We start from the raw sequence: 17,488 nt of genomic DNA, 5'->3' as shown, positions 1-17,488 counted from the left end.
CTGCTTAACTTCATTCTTCTCTTGATCTGCCCCTGCTTTTCCATACCCCCATTCTGTCTCCACTTTTTAAATTGCTCTCCTCCCTGCAGAAACCAGTGAAATCCCACAGCTTTTCAATGCTTCAGATGTTCTTGTCCATAGATGCCTGTGACAGTTTTAAAATGGCCTGTCAGACTGAACTACATACCTACGTTATGAGATTGATGATATAAGGGCATTTGATTTTAGACATGCTAAAATTATGAATTAAAAACACACATGGGTCATGGCTGCAGAGGAATACTTTGAGTATTAGTCACTCATTTTCATAGCTTCATGGCATGGGTTTGATTAGAGCAGCGGGAGACAAACCTGAATTACCATTAAATACTGAAATAACGTTTGTCATTCATGTTCCTTTATGCTGCATCTTCGCAAGGACAAATTCATAAGCATGGTTCAATCGGTGGCCTGAGATATTGGCTTTTGCATTATGCTGTCCTAGTGAAGCTATTAACACCATGTCACCAGGGCATTTCTTTGTCAATGCCTACACACAGAGGTGGCTATCAGAATTTACATCAGATCAAAGCTCATTGTCTCTTCTTTTGTCAGCGTCAGGTGGAGCAGCAGAATCAGCTAGACGCTACTTGCTGCTGCTGGTCTGGCTGAAAAAGAGATTTTCAGTCTTAGCGGGTCCAGTTGTGTGGACAGAAACACTGCAGCGAAAGCGAGATGAATGCACACACAAAACCAATAGAAACTGGAAACTGGGCGAGACAGGAAATCAAGACAGAAATCCATTAGCCAGTTAGTTGTACGGTTTGTTTCATTGATAGTAAGTTGGATTGATTGCATTGTGCAGGTGAATGTGTTTTGCTATTGTGTGTCTTACAAAGGTGAACATACCTTTATAAGGCAAATTTGTCTTGCTCCTGAGCTATAACCAATTCCTTTTACAACAGCTAGAGGGAAAGACATTTCACTTTCATTTAAACCTGAAAAAGGAGCTACTAACTTCTTATCATTCAGTGCAGATAAATGTGCGAGAGGTCTTCAAATTAAGCTGAAGGAAACTCAGGCAAACTCTGACCTTCTGTTCGTACAGAGCGCAACATGATCAACAAGGCATTCATTTCCTAAAGAGGTGAGATGCCAGGGAAACTCAGCAGATGAGCAGATGCCCAGCAAGTTTGTCAGCTGTGAGAAGTGAGTCATCGGCCGTTTCAACCACAACTCGGTTCTTCATCCCTCCTGGATGTTTAATAGGCCAAATTAAAGGCTTCTAAATTCTCTAAATTATTTATTGGATAGATTTCAGGCATTTATATCTCAAATATAAACCAATTTATGTCTGTGTTCACTTAGCATAATTTCTAAAAGAAAAAAATGCTCAAATGTTTTATATGTAAAATAAATGTAGTAAAGTAAAAAAAAAAAAAAAGGACAGCATTTCTATAATCATAATGTATTATGAAAGGCAAAGCAACACCAGGGTGATAAAATATGTCATTTGTATAAACAGAGTATTATGCTAAATCTTTTTTTTCTTTACATATTATAGCATGAGACCAGTGAAGTCAAAACCTCTCACAGTGAGCACAGATCAACCCATAATCTAGGTCACGAAGGTGACGAAATCTGGGGGTTCAAGGTAAATCTTTTATCCTCCACACCACAACTCTGGAAAATTAGCAGTTATATAGCTGAGCTGCATGATGCTCAAAACTCTGTCCAACCTCTCTCCTTTATCACTCTCAATACATATAAAAGTGCTTACTTTCCTCCCAGAAGCCTTTGCTTCTGCCTCATACTGCAGGATTGTGTATCCCTCAGTATTGGATGCTGACCAATAAGACAGTTCCTCGCCCTATATTGCTGATGGAAGGCTTTCTGTGCCGTCTGCCAGCCATGTGAATTTGCGAGTGCGGATGCAAGTGCATCTGAAAGGTTATTCCTGACTAAATAAGGCGTACAGTATGCTGTGTAAAGGCAGGAGGGAGAAAGAGGACAGAGGAAGAACAGTAACTGGCAGGAAAACATATCACGAAAGACAACTGGAAGAGGATAATGATAATTTTTTTCTTAACCTGCTGCAATTCCTCAAAGGAGCGATGGGGAGAAATATCACGAGATGTCAAAGAGTGGTCTCAGACTTCCTGCTGAAATCCACTGGGAGGAGAAATAATCCACACTACTATTTAAATCTTGGCTTTCAAATCAAATCATATGAGTACTTCTAAATGAGCTGAACTCCATTGGTAAAAATGAATTTTTATCCGATCCCAGCGGTATTTTGAACTGATCATGAATATTCAGACCTCAGCCAGTTTGATCTGACCTCAGTCTCACTGGATGAAGTGAAATGTTAAAAAGCAGACATGTTTGACTGGGCATAAAAAATCCACTTTAACAGAACATTAGCTTTTACAAATAAACCAGGCAGCACTCACCTACAAATCAAATGTTGACTGGACTCTTGATTTAGAGTCTGTTAAGGTTAATATTAGGTTAATATATTTTGGTGAAACCCTGCCGCTTATGTCCCTCGAGAAAAAATGTAACTAAGTGCATTAAGCTATAGAAATCTGTGACAAACTAAGATCCCCAGGGGAGACAGACTCTCTGGAGAGTGCTTTGTTTTTTTTTTACTGCCAAAAGGGAATAGGCTGAATCAATGGAGTGCCATTAATTGCAGGACAGGGTGGTATTCTTGGTTCCAATAATTCACGGAGAAAATGGCCGTGAGCATTATTGCACTGCAGAAATCACACTGGCAGTTAGCTTAGCTGATGGACAAGGGGCAGCCAGACTCGAATGTTCCCCAGAAATGAACAAGAAATTATACATTAGAAGCGAAGCTCCATTAAAGTTACATTGTTTGAATCTGGTCAAAAATCTGACAAGTGCCTCCCTCCCCATATCCAGCTTTCTGTCATTCTCATACGTTCTGCCTGTTCATTAGGATGGCAACTGCAGTGATTCGTTTGTTTCTCAATTAATCTGCTGATTATTTCTGTGATTAATCAATGAATAAAGTTTCTGTCAACGAGCCTATCATTTCAGCTCTGCATTTGATAAATTGTTAATAAAACAAAACAGAACAAAAAACAAACACACAGAGTGTCTAGCTAGTCCCACAAATTAAACACCTGATCAAAGTGGTGCATCATCACTTAGATGCAGTGATCAAAGAAATAAATCAACATTGCCATATTGGAGCATTGCACACAATGGCCTTAAAATATATATGAGACAGATGCCATGCTATAAATGGTATAGGAAAGCAGCAAACAAATACTATATTATGTCATACCACTCAACCCTTGTTCCCACCACAGCAAAACTGTTGTTATTAAAAATCTGTCACTGCCTGATTGTTTCCAATTTCAACTTTTACAAACTATAATATAGCCATATGCAACTCTGTGTTGCATGCTGAAGAACCCAGCCCCCCAATAACTCAAGTTTATGTTCCCTCAGTGCACTGGCAAATTACTGGCATTCCAATTACTTATCATTTGTTCTTGTCTTGTTTTAGTGCAAATGAAAAGTGAAAAGAGAACTTGTGTTAGAGTTTGTTTATTTTTTGCTCCAGGCTATGATGCAAAAAAGAGAAATTTTCCCTCCGAGGGGTTTATCAGTGTTTGGAGACAGAATGAGAGATACTCAGCAACTGTTCATGCACCCACACACATTGCAGGTACCTCATAAAGTAAGGCAGCTTAAGAGCCTATAGCTGCTCAGGCATAACACTTTCCATGCATACAGTTTGGAGAGGAGGGAGGTAATGAGTCAAATTATGTTGCTAAATGGAGGGGCCTGGTGCTCTGGAGTATAACACTGTGGAAAGGTGACCTCAGGAGGCACTGCACTTTACTCTCTCTCTCTTTGCTGATGGGTTGGATTCAGCTGGGATTTTATCAGCAAGGTTAAACAGGGTCCATCACTGACCAGTGGATTACAGGTGACAGACCGAGGAGGAAAGTATTAATCCAAAATGTCACTACTCTCATAAATATGCAAGCTATTCAAAATTTACAAAGTTATATCTATAAATACATCACATGGTTTCCAGTTATGATGACATGATATTCAGACATATGAGCAACAAGAAAAGAGCGCACCAATTACTTAAGTTGTTCCATAGTTACATTAATATAATTACCCAGAAAAATTAGAGCATTATTTCCATTGATGAAACAATTAAGGAGACAAAAGACAGACAGGGATAAAAGCCTGACTGAGGAATAGATAATTGACAGCATTAACTTTATTGGACCTATGTTGATGTAAGAGTGGGGAGTAATGCAATCATTGGCTTTCTGTAAAGTCGAACACTCTGTGGGTCTGATTTAAACAGCCGCATTAGGGTTTTAAACACAGCTGGACAAGATGGATGGAATCTTAAACATGCAAGTTAATTGCTGTTAGCCATAAAGACAGATGATTCATCAACACAGATGTAGATAACATGACACAGTGGGCAGTGGACTAATATACCAAACACCAAAATCAATCACCCTGAGTTTCAAGCATGTTGCACATTTCAGAGTAAATTGTGTGTGTGTGTGTGTGTGTGTGTGTGTGTGTGTGAGAGAGAGAGAGAGAGAGAGAGAAAACCGGGGAGACTGTAGAACCTAATCATGTCCCTCATGAAAGCTAAATAATGACTAATGGCAAATTACTTAAAACATTAAGCTTTAAAGGTCGTACATGAGGAAAACTCAAGGGGTGATTATGTTAATGAGAGCACATTTCCTTCTTCAGCTGCTTCAAAGTGAAGCCTACACAGGTGGATTGATATTCCTGCTCGGAGACAGACAAAGCGAAGACGGCTGCAGGGTTAGTGTCAGGCCAGAAGCACTCAGTGCGCACATGTGTGCATAAGTGCGTGCGTTCACATGTGTTTATCTGTTCGTCTCTGTGTGTGTCTGCATTTTTTATCAGGGTCTGATCCAAGTGCCTCCAGATGCTGCTGCCATTTGCTCCCCTGCCAATCAAAGGCCACAGTAGAATGCCAGTCCCTCAGAGCCCAGTTTTACTGGCGGCTCACCTGTGTGTCAGTATTACTCAGATGCACATTGTGTTCCACCCATACAACAACAAAGTAACACAAAAGGAAAATTTTCCCACAGTTAAAGCATTTATCAGTTGCGAGCAGTGGGAATGAAATGATAAATATGTATAATTAGAATAGTATTTAATAAAAACTGCAAGGCGTAAAAAAAAAAAAACAAAAAACCTTCATGTTATAACAGCCTTCAGTCTTTAACAACTTGATAATAAAAATTTTGCAATTCAATTTACACATTTAATGATGACTGGGGGCAGAAAACATACTATGAGCTGTTACTCAGATCAGCCGTGAATTAGTGAACTGCAGTTATACTTCTACCAATGCAAATATGTTTCCTCCTCAACATGGCTGGGAGAGGCTGTTTCACTCTTAAAGTTTGTATCACTGTGTGGAAAAGCACATGCACATAAGTTCAGTTCGATGTGAATCTCTTATACATTTGCATAGTATTTGAATCCAGCTAGGGAATGGCACTGAATTAAACTATTATACAGAATAAAGAAGTAACTAATGAGAATAAAGACTGAATTAGATTTAATTAGATTTAATTGCATAATATGTGCCAACCATAACAAGGATCAAAAACTGGGTTTGATACAATGAAAAATGAATTTAAACAAATAAAAACATGAAACTGATAGAATAGCCTTTTTGGACTTTTTTTTTCCACAAGGGATATATTCTCCATATGTGCATTTACGAACAAGTCGCACGTTATACATTTATCATTGCAGGGGGTCAAAAGAGCTTTTGCAGAGATAATGACTTTTTTAAGGGACTGGCATGCTGTTAAATTAAGTGTCTACAGGTTAGGGGTTCACTAATCTACTAGGTTAATGGAAAACACACCAGCAGAGCATGGGAGCAGCTGCTGGGGCCAGTGTTGTTCGTACTTTTTCACACCAATGATCCACCTTATCCAACAACAAAGGTGAAATGAGAAAACAAGGGAGGGATGAGATACTGACATCATCTTTGGCATTTGCACTCATCAATGTTGCCCAGTGGATGTCTCAGAAAAGGCCACTTCACTGCAGCACCTAAGACATATAGACCTACTGTACACTGGTATTTTTCAGTCTTGTAATTACAAATTATATTTTGTCTGCAGACCTGCACCTTGTCAGAAGCCCTGTATCAACTTCCATCCATCTTGAGGAACTATTTTTGTTGCTCTTATTATATTTCAAAGCAGAGACTCAAAACCAGCAATAAATAAAAACGAGAAATTTGGGGAATGACAACAGTACAATAAACGGCTTTAACGTACGTCATGGAGAAATGCATCCGTCCCAATAGCATTGCTGATTCTGGCACAGATTAGCATAGCCTGTAAAGAATTGTTGATATCACTAAAACAGGCTATACTAATTAAAGCCAGAATCATCAATTCAGATCTTCGGACACCTTGACCCCTAGAAATGAAAGAGAGGTTTGGTTCCAAGCGAAGCTAAAGTTGGAAACGAATCAAACATTAGCATCAGAAGGTGAGCAGACGATTGAAAGATAAAAGAAAAGAGAGAAACTGGATGTTTCCTTTGTATAAAAATGTAAAGAATAACGAAACGTTTAATGTGACAAAACACATTCATCACAGAGCTACAAAGCATTCTTATTTCCTGTCTTGTTAAGGGAAAAGGGGATTTAAAAGTTTTCACATTACTCAAGCTGGGTGTTAAAAATGCCTCCAGTCTGCAAATCCCCTTTCCCACTGTGAGTGTTCAACACATGGCCCATTTCAGTGCAGAGCAGCACAGGAGCAGTGAAGGGCTGCACAGGACAGATGTCCCCTCATTCTATAAGCAGTCTTTATCAAACAGAAGCCATATCTGTGAATTATACCGCACACAATGCATCACACGAGGACGAGCTTCTCAGTGACACTCTGCCTATAATGGATAGCCTGGTGGAAGAGAAATAAAGGGAGCATGAGAAAGAAAAGGAGAAGAGCGTGGAAGGTGCTGGTGTGAGACAGAGAATGAACAACCAAGGAGAGAGTTAGGAGGGTACAGTATGACAGAAAACAAATGAATAGAGAACTGCGGTTTGAGATAAGGAAAATATACATTCTGTTTCAGACCTCAGCTCAGCTCAAGAATTGCCCAGTGTAGACTAAGCAACAATACAGCATAATTTCTCACAAAGAAGAATACAGCAGTGGCTACGAAAGATGAGTCAACAGCTCCAGTAATGAAGATGCTTTACTGGCACCGGCTCTCAGACTTATATGTCAAAGAGATGACATTCTCTGTGTTTGGTTTGGTTTGCTCTTTGAAACCTTTGTGAATAAAAAACCAGAAAGTATGCCTGTTTGTCAGAATTGTCCTGCAAAAAATTGGCACTCAAGATGCTCAGCTCAGAAGTCTCAATCCTTTACTGTCTATCTGTGTCTTAGCAAATGTTGAAGATATAATAATTCACCATCATAATGATACAGGCCTAAGATACAGTGTTCAGCAGAGAGAGTTTACCAATTTATCACCACGCCATTATGACGCATGCCTAGATTTCTATCACTGACTTTGAAAAGGAAAAATTCCTAAGGGGTTGTGTAAACCAAATAACTAAACTGGTATGACAGGAGGTCAAAAGACAAATGGAAGAAAGTGCGTTTTGCTCCTTTTCAAACTTGTGTCTCAAGGGTTACTCATGGATTTGTTAAGTAATTTGAGAGTTGTGGAAGAAATTCATATTTGGAAAAATGGAGAACATGACTGCCTGGAACATGTTTATTTTCCTTTTGATGGTCTTCTTATTTGGTCTTTTGCCACTGAATTGATGAAGATGTGGATGGATTATAATGGAACAACAAACTCAAATACATAAAATTTCCAGAACCAGGCGCAGTGTCTCGTCATTTGTGGATCTATGGTTTACACAAATTGGTTTAGGCTCCTATATACTGTTTATTCCAAGGCCTCAGGATAATATTTCTATTAACAAGACAAAGAGTCTACATTCATGCCAGTGGCTCTGTGAGGTAGTGCTGAGTGCTAGCATGCTAACATGCTCAAAATGACAATGCTAATATGCCGACATTTAACAAGTAATGTTCTTAATGTTCAACTGAGATGGGAATGTAATTAGTTTTGCAGGTCATAACACAAAGTTACAGACAAATAAAATTTTTGACCTGATGATGAAAAATTTAGGGATCACCAAAATTATTGTGAGTCTTCCAGAGATAAGCATAAATATCTGAACCAAATATTACTGATCTAGCATTGATACAACAGAAATGCCATTCTTGATCAAACATGCATTGGCAAGTAATATAGTGTATATAGCACAGAAGAAACTGTAACGTAGACAACTATCACACTTATTATGTCAGAGACCCACAGTTTATGTACAGGTTTAAAACACAGATGACACTGAGCAACAGAACCGGTGAGACTGGTAAATTAAACTCAAGACCGGGCTGTAAAATTTTAATCACTGATATAGAAAAGAAACAAAATTAAAGCCTAAAAACCACTGACTAAAAGACAACCTGTTTTTTATCTCCCTCAAATAATAAGCTGAGGCCTAGCAGTGGGTGATGCCAACTGGTGCTGCCTTGTTCCAGTCAATAACTTTTAGTGCTAAAACAACACTGTTAGTGTGATGGAGTCATTGTGAGCTAATAAAATTTAATTAAGTGTCCTAACAATACTACGCTCTTGCCTTTAAATGGGCTGCCTTTAAACATTTTCTTTCTGTGTGTTTTTGAGTGCTGTGGCCTGAAAAAGTATTTTGTCATTTCTCTTGTTTGTGTGAGGTCCAGTAAGACTATAAAGCTTATGACATGGGTTTACACTAAAATTAAATCATGTTGTTATGTAAAGAACCTTGATAGTACAGGTAGATTCAGATTCTAAGTGTAGTGTATTTTGGTTTTGAATGTTTTTAGTTTCCAAGTTATGTTGCCAGTTAAAAAATATTTAATGTTTTGTGAATAAAACTGGCAAAAACAAGTTCACAGCTAAAGTCACTATAATGGACAAAAAGCCAACGTGTAGCATGTATTCATTTAAATTCTAGAAAGAGGCTATAGTGTATAGGATGTATTATATATTGCAGTGTATATTGCAAACATGTACAGGGGTCAAACTATAGTGTTGTTTCCATCACGTCATTTGATGTCTGAGGAATAACATGTCTACTGGATGACTGAAGGGATGCATAAATGGAAAGCCACACATAAAAATGTATTTATGCTACTGGATAAAAGTGGTAGAAATACATCTGGACACTGTCTCCAGCAGGTATATGACTGTGTGTTCTCACAGCTGAAATAGGAAGGATAATAAAACCAGGGAATTTTGTGAAGGGAGAGAAAGGATAAAAAGGACAGGAAATTAAAAAAAAATGAAATAAAAATCAAAGTTTTGGCACTCATGTTTTGATTTTCTTCACAACAAGTTGTCTTCAGATTAGCAAAGTACGTAATTTTCATTCTAGCTTTCACTATGGGAACAATATAAGGAAATCACAGCATAAAAATGGGTGGTGGCAGAGGAAAAGACTGTGAGCGAAGCTGCGCCTCGCTTCTATGTACTAAAATGTTCTAATACACAAACTGAACAACACTAAACCTGCAGATGGAAGCTGAAAACATATTCACAGCTAAGACCTGGTAAGCAGAAGGCACACCAGCATCAGTAGAGCTTAGGAAGGTGCTATGATGCACTGTAAATGACAAAGATCATTTTCAGTAGATAAGGCAGAAGACATTTAAAGGGCACCAAGAGTTTATATTCTATATCATAATTCCTAAGATAAAGGTGTGGAGATTAGAGTAGGTATGTTTCCTTAGCTAATGCAGTCAAAGACAGTATAGAATATTAAAAAAAAATATCTGAGCTAAAGATGTTGGAGAGGTTAGGAAAAGGCTCAGAGTCTCATGGAGCAGAATGGCTTTTTATAGACTATACACTGACCTGCCTATTTCAAGTTCACAGAGTACACAAAGAGAAGGGTAGGAGTATAGGGATTACAGTGCCAACAGGTTTCTAATGAAATATAAAAGAAGCTCCTGAAAGGTATAATAAGTGCCCAGACGTTATAGGACAGGTACGCCAAAGGTATAGATCATCGCTGAGCACAGGGCGAGCTTTTTGCAGCCGGAAAACTCAATCACAGAAAAGACAGATTGCTGTGGAACAAACATATTGACAAAAAGAGGCAGCAATTCGAGCAAAAGCTGTCTTTGGACAAAGCAGTCGCCGGATGAGCTGTTAAAGTGCAGGAAGGGGACTTGGATAAAGGGTTGTGCAATATGGCAGAAAACCAAATTAGACTCAAACATCACCAAAAATCTCAGTGGAGTGAGGGTGAGAAAAGACTAGAGAATACTGGAGAATAATCAGCAGTTATTGCTAAATAAGAGTTGCATAAAAACAGTAGGCTACAATAGCCACTCTCAAGGTACAAATTACTTGATCTATCATTTATATTTGGTATCAAGATAATAACAAAAGAGGAGCATCATATCTTGTTTTACTTTCTATTAAAATGATGACACACTTTCTTGATAACATATAATCACAAAGCGTTGCAAATTTTCACCACGCAGAGTATCTATAATATACTTCAGTGGGAATGACACAGCATTCAGTCTTGACATGACAGCACCTCGGGGATCTGACTCCAGAATGAAAAGTCATCAGAAACAATGTCACAGCTTTGGATCTGCAGTGTTGCAAGCTATGGTACTTTTTCTTTCCTTAACACCCATGACTTCTTCAATCTGTCCCCAGAGGCTTCACCTCATACTCACAGAGTCAGGCTCCATCTCAGCAGCCCTATGTTTGTGAACCTCACCACTGTCCCATTAAGCAACTACTACATATGACATGTACAGAGACAGCTCTATGGTGAATTAAGGTTTTAGTCAGAGCACTTTGCTTTACTGCGGTAAATCTCAGTGACGTTCAGTCTGTAATATTCAGTATACAGTTTACACAACGCAGCAAATGAACAATTTACTCTTCACAAGAATGAAACATCCCAAGCCAACCAGCAAAATCATCAAATAGTGCGAAAAAGGAATCTTTTTAAATAATCACTAACCACTGTATGAAGGCTGATCCAAATCAGGTCCTTTTTTCATTGTAACCTATTGGTACTGTAGCTGTATGCCAGCTGTCAAAAGTTTTCCATTTTGCTTCATTAAAACACTCTAACTATTGCAAAAATACAGTTTGTTTAATGAACAAGAGAACAACAACGTTGCACAAAAACAGAACAGCAGCCAACGGTTTTAATGAAGTTATATAGACACTGACAGCAAAGAGAGTAGAGGTTAAGAAAACACGTCAATTTGCATCTATTTCAGCAACGTTTTGCACAAGTACCATACTTCTCAAGTGCTGCAATTGGCTAAAAACTGTATTTGAACTTCAGTGTTGGGGAGAGAGGCTGTCTAAATCCTGTCCAAACCTTCCTGTTCCATCAGATCCAAACACTCCACATTAAAATATATTATATAAAACCCAAAGCAATTCAGAAACTACAGACACTGTACAAAATATCTGTTAGGCGATTCTCACTCAGGTGAGCTGCACAATGAACAGTATGTGAGGGACACATGGAACATTGAAATAAAGAGTAGAATCAAATGGCTCTGTCAAACATTTCTAAACTGTGACACTAATTTTAGCATTTACCTAATTTAGTGTTCAATGTGCTGCTGTGTTATGTAAACATAACAAAATGATCATATTGGAGCTATGGAATTTGCAGATGCTGAATATCAAATGACTTGTACCAGGATTTGGGAGAAAAAAAAAAAAGATGATTAGTGCATTCCTAGGAAACCCATGAGAACCGTAGCTGAATACCAAATAGGTTTCTATAATTTTTGAAGTATGATAACGCTGCCTAATGAAGTCCCACTGGACTGGTTTTCCTCACTGTATCTCACCTTTTGTTCTGACAAACATGCCATCGGTTTGACTATGACAGACATGGATGGGATAAACGGCAAAAAACAGCAGGCAGATTATGACAGAGACCGACATAATATTATAGCTTGTGGCTTTAAAAAGTGGAGTAAATGCATTCTATTTTTATGATTAAACTGTAACTTTTCAAACAGCTATATGTAAATCTAGCCTGCAGAAAGTTTTTTTCTCAAGTGTCAGCTTGAGGAAGATTTCTAGTAAAGTGCAGGACAAATTGCTGTTGCAGAATTTCAGATCTCGGCACACATGAGATCTCTACAAGTTAAGTCTTTATTTCTGCATGAGGGTTATTGTAAACTCTGCATGAGTTTACACTAACTTCTGCTATAGTTTTCAATGATCATGAAAATTTCATGTAATTATTATTATTATTTCTAACTACAAACGAGGCTTCATTAAAAGACAAATCAGGCTAAAGACAAAGTTCCATAGTTTCTTGATTATCAATATTCTCCTACATTGAAAAGATGTCTCCAGTGACCTCTTCAATTGTGAGTTTTGGATAAACAACATTCCTCAAAGCATTTCAAACATTGAATCAGTGATTACAATCTGCCATGAGCGCCCTGAATGTCCAACAGAATCTAACAATGTAACTAATAGATGATACAGATAAGATCAAACGTGGGGCAAACACATTACTTTCGACAGGTAATCATATTCTATGTAATGAGGTGACAGAAATGGTTTATCTGTGCCTTCCTACACTCACGCCCAAATGTGCTCATCCATTGTCTGTTGTATAACCATGTCTGTGCCTCCTGTTACCACAAACCCAAATTAAATTCACGCTGGCTGAATTCTATCCAATGCTCTAGTGCTTTTAACCACTCCTGCTGTTGTACCCACGCTCACAGATACACCGGGCGACAAACTGTAAACCCACTGAACTCTATATGGAGTAACAACATTTACACTGTACATATGCACCATTTCCTCCATGAAAAATGAGTTTTGCCTTTGGCCAGTTAATGAAATTTTTTTTTTTTTTGATGTTTGCTTGATTTTAATGTTTTTGTGTGTGTGTGTGTGTTAGTTTCACTTATAGAGATTGCATTGATTATAACCTGAGGCTCTCTACTTTCAAATGATGCAAGTCTGCCATCAATCATCACCTTAAAGAGGCCCTCTGGCCAAAGGCTACTTCATTTAATACTAACTTTCGAGGGGAGCTGAAGGTAATGTTTTTACAAGTTCTGCAGCATGATGCAACATGTCGATAGTACTATTACACAAAATCAGTCCAATATCAGTACCACTCGGGGGATGAAATTTATTACTTTCAAACAAGGTTATAGTTTCATAATTCTTTGCATTTGTTTTCATTTGGAAAACAAAGACTAATGTGGATGCAAAAGTTGTTGTTTTTTTTTTAATGTGTGGTCAGGAGCATGTGTAAACAAACTGTTCTGTTCTGGCAAGTTTTAGGCCATGGTTAATAAATAAAACATAATACACACTGTGAAAATGTAAAATATTCTCCTGGAGTTATTATTTCATTTTTTTTTCTCACTATGTTTTTACGCCAGTTGGAATAAGCCCTCTTACATGTGCCTTAAGGTTACCATTTTTGACACACTAGGGAGTAAATCACAGAAATGCCTGTATATCTGCTACTGGTCACAAGTGGCAATTCAATCCTGACAAACAAAATCCTAGCCTTTCCAATTCTGGATCTAACACACACATTCATTTCAGTTGCTAAGGAACCGCCTGCCTTCAACAACATTTCCAGGGTTCTTGTTTTAAATCAAACCACTTGTTTCAATTAAGCCACACATATGCTGTGTTCATGCAGCACAATGACATTTTCCCAAGCTCTTTCTTTGTCTGGGCTTCTAATCATATTACGCATTATTACATATCACATTTATTATTATTAGAAGAAGTAGTCAGGGGTTAAAGAGGGCCAGAATGACCCAGAACAGTGTTCCAGCACCTTCGACTAATAAGTAAATAAATCTGATTGGCAGTCTCAAACATAATGATGTGGGCCGTTGGACCATCACAAAATCCATTACGTTTTTTACCAGCTCTGTCCTGGCTCTCTCTGTGTGCTGGTCCTTTAGGGCACACGTGAGAGCATGGCCCAACCCCCTGCTACACCGGAGCCCAGGGTTCTCCCACTTGCCGAATACCACTTTAACCCCTGGAAGCAGTGGTAGTAGTATTGGTGTTTTGGTATTGTGGTTGTAGTTGTCAGGCTGTTATTACTGTGTTTGTATAATTTTTCAGTCTTGTGTTCGCTGATATTTAGTTTCCACAGATAATAACTTACAGATGGTTAGCACCCGCCACTGAGGGCTGCTGCCCTAAATGGGCCTTAGCTTATGCTGATAACAAACTGACTGGAATGTGCATACAAATTAAATCAAACATAATTCACCAACATTTTCACATGGGTCTATAGAGATTTCAGAGATGAGACATGGGTTTTTTTTTCTCTCTCTCTTTCAGATTTTCTCTTTCAGATGCATTAGAAAAATAGTCTGGTGACATTATATATTTTCCTTGTCATCAAAACCTATGAAAACACCAAAACCAACAATGCATTGATCCTGCTAACAAGGATTACCTGTGTACTAAACTCAAGTTCACAATAAGTTAGTGTCTAGCAAATTTATTGAGCCATTTCTCAAAGATAAAATTTTACATTTGCTAACTTTCTATTTTATAAAGATTTGAGTCTTCGGGGGGAATAGATGGGTTTGAGGCCACAGACAGGGAACTGAAATTAGAAAGTACTGAGATATGAACTAGAACATTGTTGCTTTTGGTCCTTTTGATGGGATTTGTTGTCAATGACAAAAACATAGAATATTACCAGACTCATTCTTTAAAAATAAGAAAATATGAAAACATTTGTAAATGAGGTCATAATATCTGGTCCAATGCACAGCCATGTGATCACTGCCTCCGTCAGTGCAGATATCAGAGGGGCGGTGGACGAAAATGCCATTATGAAACACAAACATGCAAGGAGACAGTTTAAGTCTGTAAGGAATGATCAATACCCATCACCTTATCTTTTTCACACATGCTCACTCACACAAACACACACACAGGAACAAATGGGTACATTCTGTGCAAAGGCTTATTGATCATATTGAAAGCTATTTCAGATAAAATACCAGTGTATACTTCATTAACGAAAAAGACATAGCCTTAATTAAGGAATGACTTTTTTTTCCTCCCCCGCTTGAAGGTTATCACCACTTAGGCTAAAGGGGAAAATGGAAATTCTTAAACATGGACAAGTCACTCAATGCTTTAGAAAGGAAAAAAAAAATCGACATTCAGCATTTCTCAAAGGAAGCTGTGATACAAGCAGAGAAAAAGACTTTAGATAATGTGTTCTCTTTTAGAGGGCATCATTTAAAATGTCTAACATGAACATTAGCAGATGGCTTGGAGCTGCACATTCTGCCAAATGTTGATGGGGGGGAGAGGAGATGGTGTCATTTGTGAATACTAGGGATTCTCTGACTCTTAACTCACCAAATGTTTTGGGGAGGTAAGTGTCTGGAGGTCACCTTTCAGCGGAGTGCCTTTTGGTGTCCATGCTGTCTACTGGGGGTGTGCGATTATCCTCCTCCAGCCGGATCATGGCGTCTGGGAGGCAGACAGGGAGCAAGGGGGCAGAAGGAGAAGGAGAGGAAAGGAGACAATGAGTTAAAGAGGATGTGTCCAAATTAGGAAGTGGAACACCTATAGCACACTGAATTTTTTTTTAGCATTTGTAATGAATGGCAAGCTTCAACAAGTGGGAAAGCCCATGACATTATGTCACTACAATATGAGCCAGAATGACGGCTCTTTCTCTCCAGAAAATATATATTCTGCTTCTCAAAGCAGAGCTAAAACTCTTTGGTCGGCAACTAATTTGTACATCTTTTGATGTATGTCACTGCCAAATAGCTCATATTGCTCGGTAATCTACCTCAAACAGCTGCAGCAGTGGTAAAATCTTTCTTTATGCTTTATTTGTGCAATATGTTTTAATCAAAGGTCTACTTGAGTAGTGTAGCTACCATTCCCCACTGGATAATATCTGTCAAAGGGAAGAATGGCATGTCTTCATGTCTAGGGAAGTGTTCATGCCTTATATAGTCTTGGTCTAGTAGAGTTGCCTGCTGCACATAGCTGGATCTGGCCAGGGGCTAAGGAAGCAGACCTTATGAGAGCTCATTAAAACAGTCTTCAAGTCTTAAGAGACAAATATGAATGTACTAAAAAAAAGATCTTGTCATTAAAAATAATCAGAAGTGATGGAGCAGTTCCCAGACTGAAAAAAAACAAACAAAAAACGGAAGTCATAGCTGGCCTGGATGGATAAATGAAGAAGGGTAACAGAGTGGAGGGCGGTCAAGGCAGGGGCTCGATACTAATATTCAAACAATTCATAAACGCCTCCAGTATTGTGAAACAAATGAGCCCACTACTCTTCTTTTCGTGTTGCATTTACAAATTACACCTCAAAGGTCAATAAAGGAAGCATTTCTCTTCTAATGGGAGGTTTCATGACATTTCTGGGCGAGGACAATTCTCTTTGCAGTGACATCTTTTTTTAGTAACACTGACATTTTCACTGGCTGCATGAAGGACAAAGTAAAAGCACACCAATTTAAATAAAGATCCACAACTGTTTTCTAACATTATATAAAAGGCATTCTAACAAGATGGAGTACTTCATTCTAATGCTGACAACCTCACTTGGCCTATCTGCTCCACATTTTAGCTGAGTCTGGAGGGGCGTTCTTAAGTGAGCCATAAAGAGCACTGAACGAGACAATTACCATTTTCAAGTTTCTGTAACAAGACTTGATCTGAGTCTCAATTTGCATGAAATATCCCATGAATAAGGAGGCTTTTCCCACAATAATACGAAATGGTAATTATCCAGATAGAGATTGTGAATGTACAATAGCTCATTATCAATCTGAAACAGAAATGTGTCATACAGTACATGTGAAGGCCACTCCTTTAAAGTAATAGATAAAAGGTCAAGTAATTATATAAGTTCTAGTTCCCAGCCTCCCAGTGAATTATTCTGCAGGAGGAAAATCTTAAAGTGTTCGTTTTCAAAATGCAACTGTGAGGAATATGAAAAGAAACTCACGTTTAATCAGCAAACTTTTGTTAAATGTGAGCATATCCACCCATACACAGGGCATCTGGAAGGCACAGGGGCAAATCACAAAACAGAGTTTTCTGCACCAAAAATAAAATCTGCCCATTTGGGATGCAGATGTTTCACTCTTCACTCTAAATGGGTCACATCTTAACATGTTAGTTTTTGTTAGTTGCTTCGGTTGGCTACACAATCCTTACACCAGGTAGTAGCTGGGTGGAAATACTAACAACTAACAATACTAACAACTAATCTCTATGTAAGAAACAATTTGTGTTGCAACCTGTTTTCGCTGTAAATAAAGAGCTGGTGCAACCTGCTCCTGGGGGAGACATGACCCTCTGAATTTAA

The 17,488-nt window shown here is 38.4% G+C and overlaps 1 protein-coding gene across 4 annotated transcripts in view; it reads right to left on the bottom strand.

Annotated features, from left to right (window-relative positions):
- Window positions 1–17,488, bottom strand: part of chrm3a (cholinergic receptor, muscarinic 3a) — a 73,166-nt gene that overhangs the window by 33,947 nt on the left and 21,731 nt on the right. For 2 of the 4 annotated variants that reach the window (XM_041050356.1, XM_041050357.1), the window contains exon 2: window positions 15,505–15,618. The exons of the other annotated variants lie outside the window; for them this stretch is intronic. The gene's annotated coding sequence lies outside the window, so the exon portion shown is untranslated. The remainder of the gene's footprint in view (window positions 1–15,504; window positions 15,619–17,488) is intronic. 4 annotated transcript variants of the gene reach the window in all.

The sequence above is a fragment of the Toxotes jaculatrix genome, chromosome 11, assembly GCF_017976425.1.
Source record: "Toxotes jaculatrix isolate fToxJac2 chromosome 11, fToxJac2.pri, whole genome shotgun sequence".
Classification (NCBI taxonomy): domain Eukaryota; kingdom Metazoa; phylum Chordata; class Actinopteri; family Toxotidae; genus Toxotes; species Toxotes jaculatrix.
Note: the sequence above shows the minus strand (reverse complement) of the source record. Positions and strands in the feature narration are given on the sequence as shown.